Source organism: Fukomys damarensis, unplaced genomic scaffold (assembly GCF_012274545.1).
Source record: "Fukomys damarensis isolate Sample0158 unplaced genomic scaffold, DMR_v1.0_HiC HiC_scaffold_22, whole genome shotgun sequence".
Classification (NCBI taxonomy): Eukaryota; Metazoa; Chordata; class Mammalia; order Rodentia; family Bathyergidae; genus Fukomys; species Fukomys damarensis.
This window is the reverse complement of record NW_022900934.1, coordinates 17,954,340-17,967,172: the sequence shown is the minus strand read 5'-3', so window position 1 is coordinate 17,967,172 and position 12,833 is coordinate 17,954,340.

The window sequence follows — 12,833 nt, the reverse complement described above, 5'->3', positions numbered from 1 at the left end:
TAGATGGGTGGAAATGGGAGATATGAAATTGTCTTCTGAACCTACTCTATAAATATATATCTCAGTACCAATCATTCCAAAGAACTGGATTCCATGAGTGCCCAGCAAATGACAAACTTCCAGGTTAGACATTCCATTCTAAGAGCCAGTACCTGAGTAAAAGGTAAGAATTAGCTTGATATTCACCTGTAGCAGTTTTGGGACAACAGGATTTTTGTTAGGCCTCAGGTAACACATCACTGATTAGGCCTTGCTGTATCCTGGGATGCCAGAGGACTTGTTTCCTTAGCAACAATAATCATGTGACAGGAACACACAGAGATCCCAAGATGTTGCTTAGCAACCATTCTGCACCTGCTGGGGCTCTGGGCCAGCAGCTTGGGTTGGGGAGCCTGGTTTTGAAGTTGGAAACTTCCATCATGGCTGGCAAAGGAGAAAGACCTAATCTAGGGAATCCTAGTTTGGGCCCTGAGAATTTGTGGTGATGTCATAAATAGAAATGGGAAGGATGAGGCAGAGGAGATTATATTTCCTACACTAATACATAAGGGTGGAATATGTGGGAGGAGCAGGGCTGGTGTGGAGAGGCTTACTATGGGCTAATGTGTATGGCAGGTCTCTTTCTGGTATACTCTCCAGAGAATGCTTAGATCCTAGAAAAAGAATGTGCCTGGTTCAGGACTCAACTGTACAAAAACTTCTCGGGGATTTAAATTGAGCCATCAAGCCAGAGTATATGATCCCTAATACGCAGTCCAAGGAGAATTTCCCTCTGTAAGGAAACAGAGTTCTTTACAATGGGTACACATTTTTGGTAATCAAGAAGTGCAATGAAACAGCCTCAGGGACCTAACTATTTAGCCACATAGATGCGGGGGAGCTGTCCATGGTTTTGCGCCCCCAAACCCAGCTGACTTGGAAGTAGGCTATAGATTTGAATTGTCTAGATTTAAATTCAGTTCGTCCCCAAGGGTAAGGGACTAAATTTTGTATTGAACTATATATACAGTAAAAATGAGAATTTGATTGATCATTTTAGGGAGTAATAAATAACTTATGTTAAAGTGATCACGCTTCTTTTATATATTAAGTATTCAGTAAAACTATCATCACTATCAACCCCACCAGCGCCCTCATCTCCAGCAAATAGCCCAGAAAACAGAGTCTATGGTCAAGTCTACATCCTGGAGGCCAAGGGAGTATATAGGAGCCAAAACTCTAGATCCTCTGCATTTGCAGATGGAGACCCTTACCTGATGCTGAGGAGCTTGCTGAAGATTTGAATATCCTTGACCACTTCACACTGTTTTAGTGAACCAACTGCCTCTCTAACCTTTGCCATTCAAAATATCCCAATATCTTCACATGGACCTGCTCAGAAAATACAAATATAGTATGTTACTTTAGGAAACAGTGATACCACAAGTTGAGGAATAGAGCTCAAATTCCAATTTCTACCATTACCCTAGCCATGAGATCTTGAGCAAGTTTCATATTCTTTCTCAGCCTCAGTTTTCTCATCTAGAGTAAAGCAGCTGTACCTAACCTCCTGGGTGTGAAGTGCCTGGCTTTTGACAAATGTTGACAACATTAGCATGTATTGATAGCCACAGATAGGTAGGACCCAAATATGTTCTCTTGTTGTCTGTGTCTCTCTCTGTCTCTCATCCCTCTGTGTGTGTGTGTGTGTGTGTGTGTGTGTGTGTGTGTGCATGCGCGCGCTGTGTAACTTGACACCATTATGAACTGGCTTCCAGTGAGAATATGATAACCAGTGGCATGATGTTCCCTTTGGTCCCTAAAAAGGAGAAAGGAGGCAATTAAAGAAGTTGATCTTTGAAGCGCTTTTTCTATCCTAAGGTGGTACAGCCAGCTTCAGCAGAAGCTTTGTACTCTTATCTACAGGACACTGACTGCCACTCTCTGGTGCTGAGGGAATCCCAGCCAGCCAGCCTTAAGCACTCTTCTCCCTCAACACTCCCTCCTCACTCTAAACCGTGGCAGAAGCTGGCGCCTGCTCTTCCTCCTTTCTCAGCTGAGCTTGTTCCCCAGATGACCCTACAGCTGCATGTTTCTAAAATTAGCTGGATCCTGCATTTGACTCTGATAATTAATTACCCAAATGGAGAAAATTGAATAGTTAACTGGTTCATGGGTAGATAATTAGCTTTTCTGAGCCCCTGTTATAGCAAATAAAGAGGAGGATTGTTTCTCAATTGCCTTCATTAAAGGGAGTTCCTTTCACCCAGGGGCCCTACCCCAGAGGCCATGGGGCCCTGTAGGGTTCCTTAGTGCTCTTGATGCTTCATCTCAAAATAGAGAGACAGCTGGCATAGTGAAGCCAGTGTGGGTTTCGCCTCTATAAGAGGCCTGGGCTCAAGCCTCAGCCTCCATCGTATATTATCTCTCTGATCTTGGTCATGTGCTGCATATTTTTATGCTGACAAGAATGTTCCAGTGGAGAGGAAAAAATGATGATGCAGGAAAATGAGGGAAAAATTTCTTACCTGAAAATAGGACTAATTCCTTGTAACCCACAGGGATGTCGTAACTATTGAGTTGGATGATGTCAGTAAAATTCTTGTTTTTAGGTTAATTGATAAATTTCCACAGATAAAGTTCTTCACAAAGTTCATCGCTCATTAACTGAGAACAATTTTCACTATACCATCATTATTGGTATCATGGAAACAAATTAAATATACAAGGAACCAAGAGACTAATAAGTCAAGATCAAGTCAAACATTATGTGATGATTGATGTAGAGTCTACACAGACAGGGAAACTCCTGAGGGTCTTCTCCAGCCTAGTCCAGTTGTCCTTGGGCTCCTGATATTGGCTCTGCCCTTTGATCTTAGGCTGTCTGGGTCACCATGTGGTAATCACCAAGTTCTTGTCATCCCTCCCCAGCATAGAATCTCATCTGCATCTACTTGGCACCAGATATTTTAAGATCTTATTTATTCCTCCTAAGCCCTCTCTAGTTTTAATAGCTTTTTGACATTTGTAGCGCGTATGGATATGTAATCATCCTTAGTATCTTTTGGGGTTGTTTCCAGGTCCCTACTGGATACCAAAATCCATGTATGCTCAAGTCCTTATATAAAATGGCATCATATTTGCACATAACCTGCACAATCCTCCTTTGGGTACTTTTAAATCATTTCTAGATTGGTTTTGAAACCCAATACAGTGTAAACGGTTGCCATATACTGTATTATTTAGGAAATAGTGACAAGGGGAAAAGTTACATATGTTCAGTAGAGATGCAATTATTACTTTCAGTATTTTTGATCCACAGTTGGTTGAATCCACAGACGTAGAACTTTGGATATAGAAGGCCAGTTGTGTGCATAGACATCAAGAGCAGGAGCCATAAAGCCAGACTACCTGAGTTCAAATGCAGCTCAGGCATCTACTCTGTCATTTATCTTCTGCCTCACTTTCCTCACTATAAAGAGTGGTGGATAATATTAGTGCATATTTCATGGAGGAGTTGTGACTACATTTGAAGGGTTTAGAGCAGTGATTAGATATTATAAATGCTCAAAAATATTGTTATTATTATTGCTATTATTAGGGCAAGGAGACATCTACAGATAGAGTGGAGAAAGGTGGGTCTGGAGGTCTTCTCTGGTGTGGACTCACACAGCAACATCTCAGAAACAGCTGGACCATTTTCACTGGGAGGATTAACGAGGGCAGCACTTCTCACATTTTCTATATCCTATTGTCTTATTCTGCCCAACAATTCCTCCCCAGATTCCACCCTTAGGTGGTAACTTTGCTTCTCATTTCAATGAGAAAATACAAGTGATTAGGGAGAACTTCATCAACCTCCTCCAATGACATTTACTCCTAACCAGGACTCTGTCCGTTATTTTGTTTTTTGTCTGTGAGATGAACAGACTGTATTCTTTCCCAAGGCCAACCTTTTACTTATGACTAGATCCCATCCTTTCTTGCTTACTCAAGGACATCACTCCAGTAATTTTTCCCTCATTTTCCTGCATCATCAATTTTCCTCTCCACTGAAACATTCTTATCAGCATAAAAACATGTTCCTATTTCTTCATTGTAAAACACACACACACACACACACACACACACACACACACACACACACAAAGCAAAATGCTTTATCTCATAACTCATCAGCTACTACCTCAGCATTTTGCTTCCCTTTTAGGCAATATTTTGCTATGTAGTTCAGGCTGGCTTTGAACTCATTATGTAGTCCATTTGGCCTGGAACTCACAGGGATCCTCCTTCCTCAGCCTCCTGAGTGCTGGGATTACAGGTGTGCGCCCCCACACCCAGTGTATAGCAAAATCTATTGAAAGAGGTTATTGTTACTACCTCCAATTCTCCTCTTTTGGTTGTCTTTTTTTTTCTTTGTACTGGGGATCGAACTCTGGACCTTTTGCTTAGCAAGGCAGGCAGCAGAACCACTGAGCTAACTGCCCAGCTCTTGGTTGTCTTTTAGATCTACTTCTTTTTGGTACCAGGGACCAAACTCAGGACCTTGTTCTTGCAGGGCAGGTGCGGGCACCACTGCGTTAATCCCTGGCCCTGGATCCATTTCAATTGGGCTTTCACAACCACCATTCTACCATGATTGGATCATCAAGATCATCAATTGCTTCTACACAGCTAAATATAATGGTCAATTATCAGTTCTCATATTTGTTTGACCATGTGCTAGAAAGGGGTTAGCTGTTTACCAGATCTCTCTCTCTCTCTCTCCTTCCTTCTGGGCATTACATAGACCATCTTTTTGTGCTAGAAAGGGGTTAGCTGTTCACCAGATCCCTCTCTCTCTCTCCTTCCTTCTGGGCATTACATAGACCATCTTTTGCAGATTGATTTGTAATTAGATGTGGCATATGACAGATTCTGACAAATGGAATGTAGGTGGAATGGATACATGCAACTTCCAAGCCTGACTCACAAGACCCTCCTGTGATGGACATCTGCCCCTTCCTCCTCCTACAGCTTCACCATTCTCCACTCTGCTCATGCCTTGGGAGCCTATTAGGGACATTATCAGTGAGCATTTGGTTTCTATTTGGGCTAAGTCAAAGGTAAGCACCTGCAGAAAACTGGAAGGAAGAGAGTGAGTTTGAGGTATTCATTCCCCTGTCTCCCTGGGGATGTTTCAAGTTGTTCACTTTCCTCTACAGGAAGTCCAGTCAAGCATTTCTCCCCATATATCTCTGTCTCTCATTTCTATCAACAACTACTTTCTTCTGCCTCTTTAAGCCCACGGACCATAACAGCTCCTATTGCCAAACATTTCAGTGTTATGGCTGTATCATTTGACAGTTTCCCACTCCTGCTCACACTTTTCTAAGTCTTTTTTATAAAGCCTTTTTGAAATTTCCCGACCTGTATGTGTACTGTTTCTCATTGAGGTCTAACCAATATATTTCCCATGCACAATCCTCACCTCCCATCCCCATTTGCTGACTGGAAAGTAATACCCAGACTGACCTTGGAAGCCACAAGTCCAAGATACTCAGGCTTTGTCAATGTGTAACTCTGGTAGTCATCATGAAGCAGAGAGCCGCTCTTTCCATCTTTTCCTCCCTCCTCTCTATTGCCGAATATACTTTATATGAATGGGAAATTAAATTATTTGCATTGCTGAGATTTGGAGATGACTCCATTACAGGAGGCAGTGCTACTTGTCTGTTTCAACCTAACCTGTAGTGGGTGATTCTCCACTCCCGGAATCACTTTCTATGCTTAGTTTCCGTGACATTATTTTTCATAGTTCTCCTTCTACTTCAATGATTGGTCTTTCTCAGCCTTTCCATCAGTTCTTCCTCATCTCCCTATCTAAATGTTGGATTTTCCCAGGCTCAGTCTTTGGTTCTCTTTGCTATCACTGCTTATTTCCTGGTACTTCATCCAATCTTATGGCTTTTAGCATCTCCAAATTTACATCCCCAACCCAGACTTCAACCAAGAACTCTTGGCTTATATATTTAACTACCTACTTTATAACACTGTCAAGGTGTCTAATAACATCTAAGATGTAGCATATCCAAAGTTACAGTCCAGACTTCTTCAAAACTTGCTCACGTGAAGCTTCTCCTATACTGGTAACCAGTAACTTCATGCTTCATGTTGTTCAGGCAAGATCCTTGGATTTATCCTCACCCCATTTCTTGTTCTTCTATCCAACATTCAAATTATCAGTAAATTCCATTAGTTCTATCTTTAAAACATATTCAGAACATGAAAAAGTTCCACCACTTCTACTATCAGTGAGATAAGAAGATAAATCCCTATAATGGCTAAGAAGACCCTACATCATCTTCAACTACCCTCCTTCTTTCTCTTTCTTTCTTTCTTCTTTCTTTCTTTCTTTCTTTCTTTCTTTCTTTCTTTCTTTCTTTCTTTCTTTCTTTCTTTCTTTCTTTTCTTTTCTTTCTTCTTTCTTTCTTTTCTCTTTTTTCTTTCCATCTTTTCTTCTCTTTCTTTCCTTCCTTTTCTTCTTTCTCCTTCCATCCTTCCTTCCTTCCTCCCTCCCTTTCCTTTTTCCTTCTTTCTTTGAATTTTTGAGAGAAGGTCTCACTGTGTAGTCCAGGCTGGCCTTGAACTCACTATGTCGTTGAGGTTGGCCTCGGCCTTGCAAGTGAAGAGAGTACAAGCACGTGCTTTTCTGACTGCATGCTTTGCTATTCTTCTCCTCATTCATGTCACTCCACCTACACGGACCTCTTTGAGTTCCGTGAATATATCAGTATACTCTAATCTCAGAGTTCATACCCTCAGTCTTCTCTCTTCCTGACATGATATCCCAGATAGCCAGGGTATGTGGGTCATTTCCTTGACTCCTCATGTCTTAAATCAAATAGCAATGTTTAAGTGGAGTTTTATAACCATCCTTTGAATATCGGGGGTAAAATGGGAAGAATAAAAACTATGAAACCTGACCTATTATTATTTATTATGGCCTTGGAGTGTCTTGGAGATCTATCCTATTGCTAACTTGTTCTTCTTGTAATACTCTGTACTCATTTTCTCCTTTATTTTTTTCTGCATACTGATCACTAGCTCATTGCGCTGTGCATTGTACTGGTTTAATGTCTATTCCTCCTTGCCATGAGAATGTATGTGTCATAAGGGTGGCGATTTCTTATCATTATGTTCACTGCAGAGTGTCTGGCACATATTTGCTAAATAAATTGATGCATTTCTCCCGAGTCTCATTATGCTAATAAGAGTGCTCTCTCCTTCCCAACCTTGAGTTGCGTGATTACAGAGATCATTTTATAGTTTCAGTTTCATGAGGAACCAGGCTTTGAAAGGATGGGGAAATATATGAAAGGAAAACCATACTATCACATCATTATCACCAAATCCTGGCCTGAAACCTTCCAAGAAGAAACTTCCCCAAATCCCATGCAAGTTTTCTGGGTGCCTCCCTCAGCTATAGACCTATAGACCGGAGTTCACAAACAACTCATCCTTTTATTCCAGCAGACATCAAGGCCTCCTGTAGGGAACATTCTACAGAAGAATGGGAAAAGCATCATTGCCAGGTTTTAGCACCATTTAAAACTGTCTCCACAGTAGGGGAAAAAGTTTTCATGAAATCTGTGCCCTCTGTCTTCAGAGAATGGTCATTGGATCTTTATTGAACTCTGTTTGCCTACAGCTAAAACTGAGTTTCTCTCTAGAAGTCCCAAGGATAGGTTATTCCCAGATACAGATCCTACCAACCACAGAACAGTTATTGATACCCATGAGAGCTTATCTAGAAAGGCTGGATCCTATACAGAAGCCTGGTTAATGTTTTACTGATTTCTAATAATTTATTTTAAAACAAAATTTTATTATTTGATTTGTCATCTATAAAAGACTCCTCTGATATACAAAATAAAACAAAAACAGAAGAAGAAGTAAAGTGAAGCAATTATTCTGAAAGATGGTGTGAAAAATAGGTAAGAATGAATGGAAGGAGACAAGGAGATGTTGCTGCAATCCACGAGGAGAGGGGAGAAGGTGGACAGGTTGATTCAAGGGAAGGCAATGCAAGTGGTGGAGAGAAGTGGTGAATTCAAAAAATTCTGCTCTGTTTTCTTTAGGAAGAGTGATTGTCCTAAGAAGTAACTGTAGTTTGTAGTTCTTAAATGGCTATTCTGCTCTTTGCATGGTTCTAACTCATCTCCAGCTCTCCACGTACATCACGAGCTCCAGGCATCCTGAAATGTTTTCGTCTCCCATAAGCACCACAGAAGCTCAGGCTCCTTAATATTTGCACAAAAAAGAGTTTCATTTGGCCTAGAATGACTAGCCAATTTTTGTCCAATGGTTTCTGCCCTCACCACTGAAATATGCCACTAAGTTCCTCAATGACCTTCCCATTGTTAAATCTAAAGTACACATTTGAACCCTCTTTTGATCATAGCTGAACTCAGCATTTGGTCACTTCCCCCTTCTAAAAATGTAGATATTTTTTACTTTTATAGTGTTTGACCTATTCTAAGTGCTAGGATAGAGGGTTGACAAGTCAGATATCATTCTTGCCCATAAGAAAGGTGTGATGATGTCCATGGAAAGATAAGAGTAGAGGAATTCTGCAATTGAAGAGAGGAATGAAAAGCAGGAAGCATGGCTTGTTATTATCTATTACAGTCTCTAAGAGTCTAGAAAGTGCCAAAAAAGAAAATGAAATAACTAATGTAAGCATTGGGAATAAAGAGTAAACCTCTTTTTTCCCCTCCTCTTGGTATTATTGTTTAACAAGAACATGCAAAAAATCCAAGTAAAAAAAGAGTATATGAACAATATAATTTGATAAGGTGTCATCAGGTAAATATGTTTCAAAATCCATAGTTTTCTCTATACGACCAATAAATACCTGGAAATAGGGGAAAATTCCTAAAAGCTAAGAATATTTAAGAATAAATTTAGCATGAAAGGCATAGTGAAAACTATATATAAAACCATAAAGTTTATTGAAAAACATAAAAAAACTAAATCAAAAAAAGTTTATAGTGTTCTTGCATGGGAAGGCTTAATAAGAAAAATTTTAATTTTCTCCAAATCTAAGCATCAATTCATTGTACTTCCATTTAGAATCCCAAAGGTTTTTGTTTGATTCAGATAAAATGATCTTGTTATATGAAACAGTAAGTGCCTGAAAACTACGAAGAGATTAGTCTTACATTACCAGTTACTGATTAATAGTGTGGGAAGAGCAAATTGAAGTAAAAACACTTTATAGTCACCAAACTGTTAAAAAATACATAGGAGAAAAAAAAACCCAGAAACAAATAAACAAACAAACTGTAGAAGCAATTTCTGAGGAAGTTGTGGAGAAATGGTGCTCTCATACATTGTTGTGAGAATCTAAATGTTGCAGACTTTTCTGGAAAGTATTCTAGGCACATTCGTTAAAGTTTAAAATGCACATGGCCTTCGTTCAGCTGGCCTACTCTTAGGAGTACATTCTCCTAGGTACTTTAACAGCACCAGATGACACAAGGATATATTTTTACTGCTTGTTATTAGGGAGAAGAAAATGGAAGCAAAACAAATATCCACTAGTGGGAGGAGGGGTAATTTTCATTCATTTTTGAAGTCATCAAAATATGAATTAAATCTCCACTAATTGAGATGGATACTGTTTTATAATGTATTGAGTAAAGAAAACAAAATGAAGAAAGTGTTTTGTCTTCACCCAAAACAAATGACACAAAGCTATATAAAATTTATGTGTGTGTGTGTGTGTACACGTTTATAGGTCTGAATTTAATTATATTAAGCATGGGGGAAAATATGAGTCTTTTCCTGGCTTTTTGAGACAGGTTTTGCTATGTAGTCTGGGCTGGCCTTGATTTCACTATTTTTCCCAGGCTGGCACTGAGCTTGAGGTGAGATGATTCTCCTGCCTCAGTCTCCTGAGTGCTAGCATTGCAGGTATGCACCATCACACCCAACATGGAAGGGTATTTTAATAGAATTAGATACAACTGTGAGCAAAGAGCCGCTGAAGTAAGAGTGGTGTATTAGGCCAATTCATTTCTCTCTCACATTAAGCCACAGGTGAATCTAGAGCTGGTGTGGTTTCTGTCTTCCATGAAAACCTCTTGAATCTAAGTTCCTTCCAGTTCTCCGTTCTGCTAGACTGTGAACTTCATCTTCAGTGTCCAGCTTGCACATCCTCATCCTCAGAATTCATATCCCAAGCAGCAGAATAGAAAAAGGGGCCAAAGGAAGGTGGGAAAGGAAAATATAAATTGTGTCTTAAAGACTTTGGATCAGCAGCAAAAGGCTTTCATTGGTCAGAACTTAGTTACGTGAACATCTCGTTATTTTGGGTGGCTCTAAGCCTGTCCAAAAGTTTCTTGATTCATTTCATGCATATTCTTACAGACATGTATGAAGTTTAAAATGAAATATTTATTTCAAGTTCTGAAATAATCCTGTAGGGATTTTGATTAAAACTATGTTAAATTCATAAAATGATTCAGGGAAAGCTAACATCTTTTTACAAAGATGGTATTCTTCTCCAAGTTTTTCAGTTTTTCTTTCTCTTTCTTTTGGAATATTTTATAGTCTTTTTATTCACATTTTCTATATTTCTGCTTATAGTCACATAAAGATATTTTATAGTTATGCAATTACAAGTGGACTCTCCTTTTTCCCCATTGTGTTTACTAACTGGCTAATAAAATGAGATAAAATTGTTCATATTGGCAATGGGTAAAATACTCAGGGCTGTCAGTATGTGAGAAAAAGTCATTTTCAGACACGACCTTTGAGAATGCATATTCTGGCAGGAGATTTGACAAGTTGTATTCAAACTTTATAGAGGTATACATTTGAACAAATACTTCTATTTCTAGCAATTTGTGCTTAGAAAAATTACCTAGATCAGTAAGGAAAGTCATACCAAAAGGATATTTTCAGTGTATAAATTCTGAGAAATTGAAAATTTCAGAAATTTTCCAGTTTCTTAAAACTGGGAGTCAGACTAAATAAGTAATAGCAAACAATGAAATACTATGCAGCCCTTAAAAGGATGTGATAGACTGTTTGAGTTAGTATTCCTCACCTAGTTAAACATAAAATATTATATAATTGTGGCAGGGTGTGGTGATATACACCTATAATCCTAGCTTCTTGGGAGGCTGAGGCAGGAGGGTCATAAATTTGAGGGTGCTCCGGGAAGTTTAACAATTTACACCTTGTCTCAAAATATAAACTTGAAGGGGTGGGGGGCAGGCTGGAGATGTAGCTCAGTGTAAAACCCTACAGCAAAAAGGGGGCAAGGGACTGGGGATACATTGTTATATAGATCAATGGTGTAGTGTCTCAGTTGAATCCCTAGTTCAGAAAAAAAAATAACTTAGTTATGTACATAATTATATTAAATATATAATCTGGAAGGCCATACATTGAAGAGGAGAGCTGCTATTTCTGGGGATAGGTAGTAGATCTTTCACAGTTACTATTTTGTTCTATTATTTCAATAAATGTGCCTTATTAAAAATAAAATATTTTTGGGCTGGGGATTTAGCTCAGTGGTTCCGGCGCCTCCCTTGCAAGCTTAAGGTCCTGAGTTCAATCCCCAGTGCCAAAAATTTTTTTTAAAGGACTCCTCAGTTATTTACATATTCTGAGATATATACAATAAGGATTTACTAGATGCCTCACTGAGTGGATAAGATGATGAGGAAAAGAAGAGTTAGTATGTTTCTGTACATATTTGGATGGAAAGGGGGTTGTATTGGTTGCGTAGAGAGCACAGAGAAATGAGAGGAAGGTTTATTATTTACTTTCCCCCACTGCACCGTAGAAAAATCCAAGAGACAGGGCAGGACTTCTCTGAAAATACAGTGAAGAGGGCAGGGCTCCTACTTTGTGCCAGTTTGTTTAGATCTTTTGGGGTTTTCTCCAGGCCTGAGATATTGGCCCCTGTCTCTCTCTCCTGCCTCAGCTTCCTACAGGTTCTCAACCTTTCCCACATTTTCCTGAGCTTTTGCTCTTTGGACCACTCATGACTTCCTAAGGGTGCTTTGCATCCTTTCCTGATTAGTCACTCTCCATGAAACAACTGGTTTCTCCCACCTTTCTTCAGGACCATATCCCTAGATATAATCTCTAGGACAATAGAGTCAAGATCTGCCTGATGGTAGACTAGATGAGTTTTCAGCAAATATTCACTTCTTCGCACTCCATCTCCATAGAAGGAATATATTTCCTTGTTACTTGACTTCAGACTTCACCATGTGACCAGGGGGATATTAGTGCACTTAATATGAGCAGAAGCTTAAAATGTAACTTACATGTAACTAAAATGTCTCTTGCATGTCTTTAAACTTTTAAAATTTATTTTATTTTATTTTTGGTTCTGGGGATTGAACTCAGGACCTAGTGCTTGCAAGGCAGGCTGTGGAACCACTGAGCTAAATCCCTGACCCCATCTTTTTAAAGTTATGACAAACAGGTAGCCACAGGTCCAAGAAGGCCCTATATGCACAGACATATTTGATCTGAATCCATGACATAAAGCCAAGCCCATCTAAACCCAGACAAGATCAAGGTCAATGCCCAGAAAATTACTATCACCCGAGTGAGAAATCTACGAGTACGTATTGTAAGTAACTGAGATTGTTGCAGCATTTGTTATGTGGCAGTAACTGACAAATTCATAGCTAATAAGTGATCTTGTCTTTGCTTATCATGTTAAGGATTTCTTCTCTGGTTTCTCCTCCAAGTCCTACGGCTCCTATAATACAAGGGAAGAAATGCCCAGTGTTACACTGTCTTCTGATTATTTGATTGCCATGCCTGTATCTCACACTAGATTG